Genomic DNA, 15285 nt, shown 5'->3' with positions numbered 1-15285 from the left:
CTTTGGAGAATTATATAATGCTCTTATCCAGTTTATAAAACTTGTCAGAATTCCAAAAACCTTCAGTTCTTTAGAATGGGATTATTTACTTAATTTATCAAATGCCTTTTCTGCATCTAAAGCTAAAGCCACTGATGGTATTTTTCTTTTCTGAGCCAATATCTATTCAACTTAAAAGTCTAACGGTGGTGGCCTGCCACCACAGAGATTGAGCCGACACATGGCGTGGTGCGCACAATCATTAACAGCGCGGTTGAAAGCTGGAGAAATACAAGACCAGCAGCCCTAAAATGGTGCTAGCCAAGATGCCCAGCTAACAGAGAATTAATAACTCTTAAACTTATTTATAAATCTCAGTAGATAAACCATCCTCCCCTGGAGCTTTATTGTTTGGTAAAGACATCAATATATCAAATAATTCTGTAACTGTAAATGGATTTGTTAATTCTGTCTTCTATGCTTAACTGTGGTGAAGTAATTTTGGACAAATATTTCATCCCCATCCTTCAAAGATTCTGATTCATAAACACATCATTAATACTTTGTGTTTTGTAAGTAAGATGACCAGAATCTTCTTTTACAGCTACTATTGTTCTCGATATTTGTTCAGTCTTCAATTGCCATGCTAAAACTTTGAGTTCTAGCTCCCAGTTTGTAAAATTTTTGTTGGGTTCGTCTTATATCTCTCTCTACTCTATATGTTTGTATTGTATTAAGCTTCAATCTCTTTAAATCCAATATTTTCCTTTGTTCATTATTCCCTCGATTTTGAAATTCTTTTTCCATCTTTATTATTTCCGTTTCCAAAGAATTAACTTCAGACATAGTCTTTTTTTTTTTAACCTTAGCCATATAACTTATTATTTGCCCTCTTAAATAAGCCTTCAGAGAATCCCATACCACAAACTTATTAGTTACAGAATGTTCATTCAGGTCCATAAAAAGTTTTATCTGTTGCCTTATAAAGTCACAAAAATCTCTCCTTTACAGCAATGCTGCATTAAACCTCTATCTGTAACCTATATTTTGCTCCTCCTCCATTAAAACTGACATAACTAAAGGTGAATGATCAGACAATGTCCTCGCCTGATATTCAATACTATGAGAATTACAAATGTTTGGAGTTGAGAAGTGATTAAAAACATATCTATACGGGAATATATCTTATGCCTATAAGAATAAAATTAATAATCTCTAATATCAGGATGCATCTTGCTCCAACTATCAACAAGTTTCATTTCATTCATAAATTTTTTCACATCTTTTATCACCTTATTTTTAACCATGATTCCTCCTGATTTATCCAACTTGGAATCAAAGATAAAATTAAAGTCTCCTCCCATAATTATTTTCCCTTTTGCATTAGCTAACTGCATAAAGGCATCTTGTATAAATTTTTCATCATCTAAATTCGGTGCATATATATTCAAGGTCCAATATTCAGAAAATATTTCGCAATTTATCATCACATACCTCCCAAATTTATCATTCATTACATCCAGTATTTATTAATATCGCTATTCCTCTAGCTTTAGAATTAAATGGAGAGAATACCCCCTACCCAATCATATGTTCTCTTTCTGTTAGATGAGTTTCTTGTATAAAAGCCACATCTACTTTAATTTTTTTCATATAATTCAATAACCTTTTTCTCTTTACCAGATTCTGAATTCCATTAATATTAATACTAACAAATGACAACTTCTCTGTCATTAGACATCAAAATTAAAACCTATATCCACCCAGAGTCCCCCTCCATCTCCCCATCCAACCCAACCCTCCTCATATAATATCTTACATCTATAAATAGTTTAGGATAAGAACCAAAAAAAGAAAAGATAAGAAAGGAAGAAAAAAAGAAAGATAAGGAAAAACCCCAGAGGTGCATGATGTTAAAGCGTCTCTATCACCCTGATCTACAGGGGATGCAAAACTAGTCCCATTAGTGCCCATGATAGCGTAGTGGTCAGCATCACATTCCCCACTAACTCACTCGAAACATCATACCATCCCTTACTATAAGCTTGTAATGGACTTTTTTAATGGACCTTTTAATCCATTAATCTTATCCAGAGTATTAAATCACGCACAGTGTAGGTTAAACCTTCCTCCCCTTTTAAACTTTCTCGAAACTCAATGCATTTTCAGTTACAGCAAAACCTCTCAGTTATATAATGAATTCAAGTATCCACAACCATCTGCTGATCTTTTAACAGGCAATGAATCGGCATATACCTTTGATCCATTAGGCTCAGTAAAGAATCTATTCCTCCCACCGGAGACGAATAATTTCAAAACAGCTGGATATTTCAAAACAAAGGCATAGTCTTTTTTCCACAATACTTCATTAACTGGAATAAACTCCTTTCTCTTTTTCAACAAATCAAAACTTATGTCTGGATTTAAAAAATCTTTTTTCCATTATAAATCAAAGGTAATTGTCTTTCTTTAGCTTGTTTTACTGCCAGCTACAATATCTTCTCTCTTACTTCATATCAAATGAATCTGACAAGTAATGAACGGGACCTTTGGTCAGGCTGAAGTTTAGGCCTCAGTGCCCTGAGGGCTCATTCTATCTCCAAACCACCTTGAATGCAGCCTGACCCAAAGATTCTGGTATCCACAGTTGCAGAATTTTTTTCAAGTCTTGACCCTCATCCCCTTCTTTAAGTCCAACAATCTTGATATTATTCTGTCTACTGAAATTTTCCAAAATGTCTCTTTTGCAGCAAATGATCATGCTTTGCAGCTGCTTCTGCGTGTGCTTTCTTCATTTGATCTTTAAGATTTTGACTCTCATATTCATTCTCTTTAATTTTTCCATCCACTATTTCAAATCTAGTGTCCACCTGTTGTATTAATCTATCCATCTTTTCACCATTCTTCCTGACTTCATCAGTTAACACTTCCATGGATTGTTGAAAAAATATCTAACATTTGCTTTTATTCAGCGAAAGATAAAGAAGCTTCTGTGCCTTTTTCTACTTTTTTCTTGATTTTAGATCATTCATGTTCTTTGCTTTTCCAGCTCTTCTTCATGATCACTGAAGCTATGAGTGTCTGGAAACTTTTTTTTAAGATTTCCTCCTTTTTTTGTGCTCTGCACTTGCGCGACTCCTCGCACATGCGCAGAGTCACTTCTTCACCCGATATCAGTGGCCATTGTTAGAGATTGTGCACCAGTGTCCAAGGTCTCGCCGGCTTCTGGCCTCTCTCCTTTGGATGTTACCTTACAGACAGCTCCAAGATCCTCTCTTCCTTCTCTTGTTCCTTTTCTTCCTCAGTTTCTTGCACATAAGTAAGTGCTTTATCCTTCTTTGGTGGCATTATTGATGTCTTCTATGTGTCTTTTATATATTTCCTGTAACTTTTATAACCTTTTCTGTCACTTTTACTCAACTTTTTCGAGGAGTTATCAGTCTAACCCCATGTCATCAAACTCCATTTCAAACTTCATTTCCGAACCACCAACTTTCCTTTTTCATTGAAGCTGGGCTGAATATTTGCAGGCTTGATCTGTAAACAGTTTAACTTTCCCCTCCATTGGCTCAATCTACCTTGCACTAACTCATGAAAGCCCCACAGCAGCAACCCCTCTCCTCTCACCCCCCCCCCCCCCCGGGGCAGTGACCGCTCTCCTCTCTCCCCCGCTGCAGCAGTGACCTCTCTCCTCTCCCCCACTGCAGCAGTGACCCCTCTCCTTTCTCCCCCCGTGGCAGTGACCCCTCTCCTCTTCCTCGCACCAGCAACCCTTCTCCTCTTTCCCCTGCGGCAGTGACCCCTCTCCTCTCCCCTTCACAGCAGCAACCTCTCACCCCCCACCCCCCCCCCCCCCACAAATTCTCCACCCCGGGCCCTGGCAGCGATCCTCTCTCTTCCCAATTACCACAGAAACTTCAGACAGGGTTTCCCTGTGATGCCAGCGTGTCCTGGGTAAGTTTAACTGGGTTCCCTGACTAACTTCGAGGTAGGACAGGGACCCCGTTGACTTTGCATGACGCTGACCAGGTTGGACCCTTTCAAGCTACCTTGTGAGTGGGATGCTAACCAGGCAAATTGCCCGCTTAACCCCATTTTACAAGGCAGTCTGAAAGCACCTAGTGATCAATGTTTTGAGTCAAAACTCCACGTTGTCATGATGAGGAGTTTCAACTTTAGGCAGAGGTTCTCAACCTTTTTCTTTCCACTCACCTTAAGTAATCCTTTACGAACCACAGCGGGGAAATCAGAGATGCAGAGGATAAGCAAATTTAAGATCTTGAGAGTCACTATCTCAGAGGATCTTTCCTGGACCCAACACACTAATGGAATCAGAAGATTGTGGAGGTATGGCATGACATTGGAAACACTGCCAAATTTCTATAGATGTGTGGTATAAAGTGTGCTGATGGGCTACATCATGGTCTGGTATTGGGACACTACCAGCCTGCAAAAGGTAGTGGACACAGCTTAGGATGTCACAGGTAAAACTCTCCCCATCTTCGAGAACATCTACAAGGGACACTGCCATCGGGGTCAGCAGCAATTATCAAGGATCCACATCACCCAGCTCACGTTCGGTTCTCGCTGCTATCATCAGGAAAGAGGTATGGATGCAACAAGACTCACGTCATCACGATCAGGAAGAGCTGCTACCCCTCCACCATCAGACTCCTCAACAGCAAACTCGATCAATTTTTAATTTAATTTGGAGAAACAGCATGATAACAGGCCCTTCTGGCCTCAATACCCCAATTAACGGACTCTCCCCTTATGTTCTTGAAGGGTTGGAGGAAAACTGGAGCACCCACAGGAAACCCACGCAGACACCGGGAGAACATACAAACTCCTTACAGTCAGCGCCAAATTCGAACCCGAGAACCTAGCACTGTAATAGCGTTGCGCTAACTGCTACGCTAATCGTGCCACCCAAGGTCACGCACTTCAGCCACAGAGCATCACTGCACTCAATCAAGCTTAGATAATATTGCAGCAGTTTGGTAACTTGTACTGTGTAGATACTGTGAACAAACTAGGAAGTCAGGGAGCGATTTAATCACAACATGCTATCTAGGGTAATCACACTATATACAACTTGACTCATCAATGGCAACTTTAAGGGTGTTGATGGTGGGCGACTCCATGCTGATAATGCCATTGAATGTCAAAGGTAGGTTCTCAGAGATAGTCACCGCCAACACTTCGATATTTCCCACATATTAGCTCATGTGTCACCATTTCACTTTCTGCTGCACAGAAACACGAAATGCTTAATTTTGTGAGAAGTTATGAATTGTAAAATTTAACCATGTGAAAAGGTTTCAGATTAACTGCAAGGCTGAGGAATAATATGGACAACGTATCTGAGGAGTAATAAATCAAGATTCAAGATTCCTTTATTGTCATGTAATATGACACAAAATTGCCTTCTTCCTGTCATAAGGCCGAGAGCCGCCATGAGCATTGCATGGTGGTGCCCTTAATAATGGGAGAAAGAGAAGCAAAAGAGAGTCTGTTCAGAGATGCTGGGTGACCGTGGATTCGCCTCCAGTGCTGCTGCAGCCACACAGACTCAAATTCAAAGCATCAGCAACCTGAGCTCCAGATCCAAACTGATATGATCAGGAAGCCTTCAGCGCCCGAGGCCTTTCCTGAGCCCTTCTTCACTTCAGCACCCTCTTGAATCCCAGTTTCGATACTTGGTTCCCATGAGCCAGTCTCCACCAGCAGTCCACAGCCCGTGCGGGTTCACCGACCACAAGTCGCCTGCAGCCTGTGGGGGTCCCTCAGCCGCTAGGTCCCCCGCCGGACTCACCCTCCTGTAGGATCGTCACCTCTGCTTCTCCTTCTCAGTATGTGGGTGGGGAGTGTTCTCTCCATTTCTTGTGCCCTGGAGTCTGCAGCCCCCCTCTGCTGAGCACAGGTGCCACCATCTTGGGCAAAGACCAGTGGTTGCGGGACTTTAAAATAAAGCAGCCCCAGCTCCTTGAACACACCATTTAAAGCCTGTTCGCAGCCTCCGACGTTAGGAATGGATGGTTGAACCCTTCGAAGCAACATTGTGTCTCCGCTCCCCGCCCTCCCAGGTCGACACCAGTGGCAGCACTGCCATTACAATAGCTCCCACAATGTCGCTATTTTTTAAAAAATACTTCAATGGACAAGTTTCATAAATGCTGCTTGTAATAAGAGCCATGATTTTACCCACTTTGCAATGAGCCGATACCTCTTACCTGGTGTTGTTAAGCTGCCAACTCGTATGGATTTATCCCAAAGAGCTCCAGTTTTTCTTCTTCTTCCTCACTCCAAAGTCTGTTTTTATAGAGGAAAAACAATTAGGACAATCATAGATTTAGAAATATCCTCCCCCAATTCCCTCATCCCATTGTAGCAAAGATTGGCTGCCGACATGGAGATGGCTGTGAGGTACGTGGAGATGGCTGTGAGCTACGTGGAGATGGCTGTGAGCTACGTGGAGATGGCTGTGAGTGAGGAACATTGGGGATTATTGGTGAGGTGGAGTCCTCGGTCTATTGGGCACGTCATTGAGTGAAGTGTTGAGGATGCCTGTTGTCTTATTTCCACCTGCAATAGATCGAACTGGCAGACATGTGCTGCAGGCTTCAGCTAACTCAATCCATTCCCTGCCACCTTCTGTGAAGTATGTTTGAGACCCGCCCAGAACATATAGAACATTACAGCACAGTATAGGCCCTTCTGTCTATGATATTGTGCTAACCTATGTAAGCCTACTCCACAACAATCTAATCCTCCCCTCCTTAACACCCAAAACCCTCTATTTTTCCTGACCTCCATATGCCTATCTAAGAGTCTCTTAAAAGTCATAATTGTACTGGCCTCCACCATCACACCCAGCAATGCATTCCAGGCACCAATCTATGTGTAAAATTATCTTGCGTGTCACTGCTCCCACCAGTGCTTCTTCCAGAGTGGATTTGACCAGAATAGATCCTTAATTGAGCAGCTGGTGGTAATCACAAGCAGGTGTTCTAATTAGTGATTCACCTGACAACTCCTGGGGTCTACAGTTGATAGGTTAGACTCCCAGGGCTCCTTCCTCCACAACTCTGGTATGTCTGATCTGGCAGAGGTGGGTCTATCCTGGGTTGACGGTCGAGCTCCTTGTCTGTGACGAATGCGGTAAAAATATTTCTCTGTACCTTGATGAGGGCCTCAAACACACCGAAATGCTTGAGTAACTCAGCCGGTCTTGTCAGCGTCCATAAAAAGCAAAGATATATTGCCAACGTTTCGGGCCTGTGCCCTTCTTCAAGGAATAAGCAGAGTGAGCCAGAAGCAAGAAATCTCAGAATTCAGGCTGGGGGAGGAATCCAGACCAACAAAAGGAGTTCACTGGATATGAAAAGGGATGAGATGAGAATTTATCATGTGCCAAAGGAGATAGGGGAGAGATAGAGCTGAGGGAAGGCGATGGGGGAAGAAGTGAGGGGGGGGGGGTTAACGAAAGTCAGAGAAGTTGATATTAATGTCACCAGGTTGGAGAATGCCCAGTCCAATTTACGGATGGACTCAGACTGGCGGTACATGAAACATGTCAGCAAGGGAATGGGACAGGGAAATAAAAATAAGTAGCCAGTGGAAGATCCAGGCTATTGCAGCGGACATAGCAGAGGTGCTTGACGAAGTGATCACCCAGTCTGCCTTCAGTCTCTCCAATGTGGAGGAGTTCTGCTGAGTTTCTCCAGCATTGTGTTTTTACTTCAAGCACAGTGTTTTACTTCTAACTGTGATTAATGTTTCTCTGTACATTACCGTGTCAGACTGTTGCGTGACTTGGCGTAGGAATTATCTCAAATGACCATCTTCTGGATGTTTCCAACCCCAAAGTTACAATACAGTCCGTGCTGGGAAAGAGTTTGCCACATTTGAATTTAATGCCTCATTTGATCGGCCATCCAAATTATTCTTCCTCTGTTTCAAATGCATCAGATGTGGTCCTCACTGCACCACTACAAAGTCAGCAGGCTGGTGGGCCTGACATCATCATAGCAAGTTGTGAAACAGAAAGGATAGCAAGTTTCCCAGTCTAGTCCAGTGTTTTCTGGTCAACATTTGTAATAGCTGGATACTTCTTTAAAGTTGCTGATTATGAGCAGAATTATAAATCTAAACTGCTGCAATGGAATTTGAACTTGGCTGCCTGGAATTTTCCCTCACACTTCTGGATTATTAGTTTGATCATTTAAGTGCTGCCACTCCAAATCCAAGTGAAGTCTTAAAACAGAATTCAGAACATAAACAAAATTAAGGGAGAAACAAATCAGAAAACAGACATTTGGAAAACGTTGTAATTTTTTTCTGAAAGAATTTTACACTTGTTTTAAAATGATGGGTTAGTAGTACATAACATTTATGATGTCATTAAAAGTTCAGTTGCATAAAATCAGTTTTTCCATCTGGCTTTAACTCATCAGCCAAATTCACCACACATCGACTCCTTTCATTTCAAGGGGGCAGTCTGTGAAAGAGCTAAGTTAGCACTCAACACAACAATGGCTTTCCTACTCAACTGCATGTGAAAATTCAGCTAGTTTTAACCATCAATAATGGTGAGGACTGGCAACCTTCTGGTTCGTTGAAACACAATGCTCTGACTGACAGCAGCCATTGATACATCCATCTTCCAACCCCTCTTCCCCTGACCTTTTTATTCAGGGCCGTACCTGTGTTTTGATGAAACGTTGATTAGCCTTTTCTTCTTACAGTTACTGCATGACCTGCTGAGTTTCTTCAGGACATTTGTGGCTTGCACTCAACCCCAGCATCTGCAGACTTCCTTTTGAATTTAGACATACAGCATGGTAACAGGCCATTTCGGCCCACGAACCTGTGCCGCCCAATTACACACAATTGCCCAACAATTGCCCCAGTATGTTTTGCAAGGTGGGAGGAAACCATTAGCCCCCGGGGAAAACCCTTGCAGACATAGGGAGATGCACAAACGTTTTACAAACAGCACAGAATTCAAACCCCAGCCCCCGACCGCTGGCGCTGTAACAGAATTGTGCCAACCACTAATCTTTTAACGCATGTAAAAACCCAGTCAAGACCATGAGGTTGATTTGGGGATCATCTCAACTTGTTTTTGCCTCAACAGCCTGGAATTGTCATTTAAGTGACACCAAGATTATCATCTCCATCATGTTGTCCATCAGATTTTCAATGAAGGATTCTGTTATCAGTGTACAAGCATCTATTACCTGTTTGAATTCCTCTTGCCTTATTCACAATTTGCTTCAATTACAATAAAACCATAAAGCAACCTTTTTGTTAAACAAGAGACTGCAGATGCTGTAATCTGGACCATAAATAATTTACCAGAGAAACACAGTGGGTCGAGTAGCATAAGAGAAAGAAGAAACGTTAATATTGTGGGCGGGTACCCTTCATCAAGACTGTGTGTGGAGGAAAGTGAGCTGGTATAATGAGGACAAGGTGGGAAGGGTAGTCCCTGGGCCAGTGGACCAAGGAGGTGAAGGATGAAAGACAGAGCCAGATGACTGGCAGCTGCCAGATAGAAAGAGAACAGAAGGGTTTTTCACACCTTTTGTGTGGCCTAATATTTAATACTTCGTGAGATGTCAAGAACAGCTTTAGAAAAAGGCCAGCATTCTATTGCAAGACATTGCACATGACTCCTCTCTACATTACTTTGAATTTTTTTTAAATCTCCCTTATTTCTCAGTAATTGGAGGAGCATGTAATCAAATGGTTTGAGTCACGTCCAGATCTGAACTAGATATTTGTATTCTGTTAGCACCCCCTTTTGTTCAGTAGTTGAAACACCATTGCACTAAGAACTAATTAAGAACCTTGAAACAATAATGATGAATCGACTGGTGGACGTATCGCTCAAAGAAATGGCATTTTATGAAGAATGAAGAATGACAAAATGAAACAAACAATATACATTAAAAGACTGCCATGAGAAAATAATACAATGCTATCAGAAGCTACTCTGACAACAAAGGTCAATTGTGAAGGAGATCTAGTGGATGGTTTAACAAGTTAAATGAAACTATTGTTTCGAATGCTCCTACTGCATTTCACAGCCTAGAGCTTGCATCCTCTCCTCCTCCCTGCAGGGCACAGAATGTAATTCAGGCATCAAGCAATGGCTTAACAGGTTCAAGTATTATTACTGTAACATTTTATGATACATGACAACATAGATTAACATATATGCATCAATTATACAATACACTACATTGTTAATATTTTAATTAAGAAAATGGCATTAATTTAATCAGCAGTAAAACTTACTGAACATCAATGGCATAATTCATTTTGAAAAATACATATGTAATTAATTTTCTGTTCAATGCATTAAAATATTTAAATTTGTTTCATAATCAATTCACCTATCATTTATTTTAGTGCCATCTCTCTGTTCAAACCCATTTATCAGTAGGTTGGTACAAGATGTTTCTTGATTTGAATGCATTTCCCTTCCATTCTTTTTTTTCTCCATTTTCCCCAATCATTTGATGCTGTTCCTGCCCTGGAAATATGGTATGTGATGGGACAGTATAATGTGAACCCCAACTGTTCCTGCTCTGGGAACACATAGTGGGATAGTAAAGATGGAATTTGATTGTCTAGCTGATTCTGTTCTTCCCTTGGGAGGGTGTAACAGGGAAGCGTAGAGGTAGATTTATCTGCATCTAGATTAGCATTTTTATTGCTTTCATCTTAGGGGCACAGTTAGTGTAGTGGTTAGTGCAACAATATTACAGCGACAGCAATTGGGACCAGGGTTTGAATCCCGTGCTCTCTGTAACGAGTTTGTATGGTCTCCCCGTGTCTTCATGGGTTTCCTCTCACCATTCAAAACAGGTTAATAGGGATATTTGGGCAGTTCAGGCTCATGGGCTGAAATGGCCTGTTACCGTGCTGCATGTCTATATAAAAAAAATGCTCAGGCTCCCATTTTATATTTTTTTATTTGTTTTAAAATCATTCTTATTTAAATTGTCAATGAACATCCAGGATGCACTCTAACCTATTCAGTGCACATCATCTGAGGAAGGCTTCCAACAAGCTACAAAGCTCTGTGCTATTTTCTCCATTGATATCCCGACAAGCATTACTCTGGAAGAGAGCCAAGAAGTTGGCATAGATGGTACTCCTGATGTCCATTGCCTGGATCTATTATCGGCCCACTTGGCTGGACCCAGAAGCAGTCCGACAGGGCAGGATCCCAACACGACCTGCCTTGTCACCTTCAGAGCCCTCTGTGAAGTCAGCACACATGTACACACTATGCTTTTCCAATATATCCTGGCAGTAGCAACAAGGTTCAAATAATCTGCCCTTTATTTTCATTTTCCTTCTCCGTGTTATATTCCAACCCCGAAGGTAACAAGACTGCATTGCAGGTCTTGATATTTATTTCAGAGAAGCACAGGAACCCAGATGCTGAAACCTCGAGCAAACAATTAGGTTTGGTTCTGACCCAAACTTTGACTGTTTATTTCTCTCCACGGATACCACCTGACCCGAATACTTCATATTCTGTGACTGTCTGCCATTAGTGCGTGTAGGGTGAAATTGCAGTGTTGATAAGTTTAATGTGTGTGATGGTGTAAAGCTGTGTTAGCAGATTAGCAGCCTGTTTTCATCTCCATTTCTTCTTTCATCCAAGTCTATATCTATTCATTATTTCCACACCAGGACACAGTCAAAACGACCCCAGAAATATTTTCTTTGTAGGGAATAGAATGCATTTTGTTTGGGGAAATCATAGAAATGCAAACTCTCACTCAGCTACATTCTACACCAATACATTCAGGGACAAGGTTCAAGGATAAGGGAAATTACATTCTCAATAAAGGGTCCTAACTTCAACCGTTGACTGCTTATTTCTACCCATGCATGCAGCCCAAGTTGTGGAGTCCCACCAGCAACTTGTTGCTTGCAATTACATAACGGGTCACCAGACCAGCAGGTGAATATTAATGCCATAGGATCTGATTCCTCTTTCTGCTATTTTAGCACCTGTTTTAAACTGGCTGATTAAAGCCTTTGGTAAAATAGCCAGGAAAGGAACTCAAACAGGTCAGAGAAAGCAATCACAGTAGATATTCCACAGAATTACAAAAAAAGCATGAATTACAGCTATAACAGTGCCAGTGACTGGAGTTAAAATCCCGCACTGTCTGTAGAGTTGGTACGTTCTTCCCCGTGTCTGCATGGATTTTCCCCGGGGGTTTTGGTTTCCTCCCACCCTTCAAAACCATGGTTCTCGAGGGATATTGGAAACTTGGTTTGAAAAAAGAGGGAGTACTACAATAAATATAAGAAACAGGGAAAAAAGATGTTTGGGTACTATATTGAATGTAAAAAGAAAGAAATTAGAAAAACTAAAAGAAGGTATGAGGTGGCTATAGCAAGTAGGGTGAAAATAAATCCAAAGGGTTTCTAAAAATATGTAAATAGCAAAAGGAAAGTGAAAGATAAAATTGGTCCAATATAGAATCAGAAAGGACAAATGTGTGTGGAGCCAAAAGAGATGGGGGAGGTCTTGAACAATTTATTTTCCTCATTATTTACTGAGGAGAAGGATATTGAACTGTGCAGGGTAAAGGAAGCAAAGGGGGTAAATATGGAGACTATAGTGATTAAGAAAGAGGTAGTCCCGGAGCTTTTGAAACATATAAAGGTGGATAAGTCTCCAGGTCCTGACAGGATTTTCCCCAGGACCTTGAGAGAAGTTAGTGAGGAAATAGCGGAGGCTCTGCCAGTGATTTTTCAAATGTCATTAGAGACGGGTATAGTGCCGGAGGATTGGCACATGAGGTTCCTTTGTTTAAAAAGTGTTTGAGGAGCAAGCCTAGCAATTATCGACCTGTAACTTGGACGTCTGTGGTAGGTAAATTGATGGAAAGCGTTCTTAGAGATAGTATATATAAGTATATGGAGGGACAGGGTCTGATCAGGGCGCCAGATAGAAAGAGAACAGAAGGGTTTTTCACACCTTTTGTGTGGCCTAATATTTTATACTTCTTGAGATGTCAAGAACAGCTTTAGAAAAAGGCCAGCATTCTATTGCAAGACATTGCACATGACTCCTCTCTACATTACTACCCTTCCCACGTTGTCCTCATTATACCAACACTGATTTGTGCATGGAAGGTCGTGTTTGACCAATCTTGTTGAATTTTTTTGAAGAGGTGACTAGAAATGTTGATGAGGGTAGAGCAGTGGATGTTGCCTATATGGACTTCAGTAAGGCCTTCAATAAGGTTCCTCATGGGAGGTTAGTTAGGAAGGCTAAGTCCTTGAGTATTAATTTGGAGATAGTCAAATGGATTCAACAGTGGCTGAAAGGAAGGTGCCAGAGAGTAGTAGTAGATAATTGTTTGTCAGAATGGAGGCCGGTGACAAGTGGTGTACCTCAGGGTTCGGAATTGGGACCATTGCTGTTTGTCATATATATTAATTATCTGGAGGATGGGGTGGTAAATTGGATTAGTAAATATGCAGATGATACTAAAATAGGGGGAAATGTGGATAATGAAGAGGGTTGTCAAAGATTGCAGAGGGATTTAAGCTTAGAGGAGTGGGCAGAAAGATGGCAGATGGAGTTTAATGCTGATAAGTGTGAGGTGCTTTATTTTGGAAAGAATAATCAAAGCAAGACATATGTGGTAAATGGGAGGACATCGAAGAATGCGGCGGAGCAGAAAGATCTAGGAATAACGGTGCATTGTTCCCTGAAGGTAGGAGCATATGTGGATAGGGTGGTGAAGAAGGCTTTAGTATGCTTGCCTATATAAATCAGTACATAGAATATAGGAGATGGGAAGTAATGATGAAACTGTACAAGGCATTGGTGGAGGCCAAATTTAGAGTATTGTGTGCAGTTCTGGTTACCGATTTATAGGAAGGATATTAACAAGATAGAGAGAGTGCAGAAAAGATTTACAAAAATCTTGCCTGCGTTTCAGCAACTGGAATACAAGGAAAGATTGAGCAAATTAGGTCTTTGTTCCTTGGAATGCAGAAGGCTGAGAGGGGATTTGATAGTGGTGTTTAAGATAATGAGGGGATAGATAGAGTTGATGTGGAAAGGCTTTTCCCATTGAGAGTCGGATACAAGAGGTCATGGGTTGAGAGTTAATGGGCAAAGGTTCAGGAGTAACATGAGGGGGATCTTCTTTACGCAGAGAGTGGTTACTGTGTGGAATGGGCTTCCGGGTGGTGATGGAGGCAGGGTCAATTTTGTCATTTAAGAAAGAGTTGGATAAGTATATGGATGGGAGGGGGATGGAGGGATATGGGCAGAGTGCTAGTGTGGGATGAGAGGAGGGTACTTGAATCAGTGCGGACTAGAAGGGCCAAATTGGCCTGTTTCTATGCAGTAATTGTTAAATGGTTAAAACCTACCGGTGTTGTAGGTCAATTGGGTGTAAATGGGCAGCACAGGCTCATGGGCCGAAAGGGCCTGTTCCCGTGTTGTTTGTCTAAATAAAAATTAAAGAATAAGAGGTCACAAATTTTCTTACAAAGAGTCAGAAAAATAAACCTTGGCATCTCTTAAATTGCTCACTGCTCCAAGCAATGAAAGGATTTGGTCTCAAACAGTAACTACTCCTTAATGAACAAATATAGTCAAGGATCACTGGGTTTGTCCACATTTTTCTTCATAATTGGGAAGGTATCAGAGATGGTTCTTATTAAAAAAAAATAACTGGAAAGGAACTCAAAGTCCAAAAATAAGTACTCACCAATAAAAATCATGTTTAATCTAGCATCCCATTACCTTGCAAGTAATTTAATTTTCAATAAAGGACAATTGGGAATCTGGTTTTATGAGATTTCATTCAGCTGATCTGTAGCCACAATACTACAATCTCAAACAATCATCCATCTACCCTGATGAAGGGCTCGGGCCTGAAACGTTGGTTATGTATCTTTATCTTTGCTAAATAAAGAACACTGTTTGACCTTCTGAGTTTCTCCAGCATCATGTTTTTACTTCCACCATGGTGTCTGCAAACTTTGGTGTTTTACTTCTTACAACCATCTCCAAAAGTAAGATCATCAACAATATAAATTTTTTCACTGCCCTTCAAGTTTACTTATTGCGTCTGAACAGTATACCAAAGCAGTTCAAGATCCTTTCTCTGGCATTAAGGAGACCCTGAATATGAACATCCTCAGTTTGGGGAAGGGGACTGTCACTATTCATCAGTACAAGGGGCTGGGAATTCTCTTTCCACTCTTAGTTTACTCGAGTAAGGAAATGTTCAGAGCTTCAGG

At 41.2% G+C, this 15285-nt stretch overlaps 1 protein-coding gene across 8 annotated transcripts in view; it reads right to left on the bottom strand.

Annotated features, from left to right (window-relative positions):
* Positions 1 to 7996, bottom strand: part of LOC138744816 (leukotriene B4 receptor 1-like) — a 110100-nt gene extending 102104 nt beyond the window's left edge. For 7 of the 8 annotated variants that reach the window (XR_011345773.1, XR_011345775.1, XR_011345772.1 and 4 more), the window contains exons 1-2: positions 7774 to 7996; positions 6213 to 6291 (exon numbers count right to left, since the gene is read on the bottom strand). The gene's annotated coding sequence lies outside the window, so the exon portion shown is untranslated. The other variant, XM_069901527.1, reaches the window with a different exon arrangement.
* Positions 7997 to 15285: the final 7289 nt, after the last annotated feature.

This window comes from Narcine bancroftii, chromosome 10, assembly GCF_036971445.1.
Source record: "Narcine bancroftii isolate sNarBan1 chromosome 10, sNarBan1.hap1, whole genome shotgun sequence".
Lineage (NCBI taxonomy): Eukaryota > Metazoa > Chordata > Chondrichthyes > Torpediniformes > Narcinidae > Narcine > Narcine bancroftii.
The sequence above is the reverse complement of the archived record's forward strand: the minus strand, read 5'-3'. Positions and strand labels throughout refer to the sequence as shown.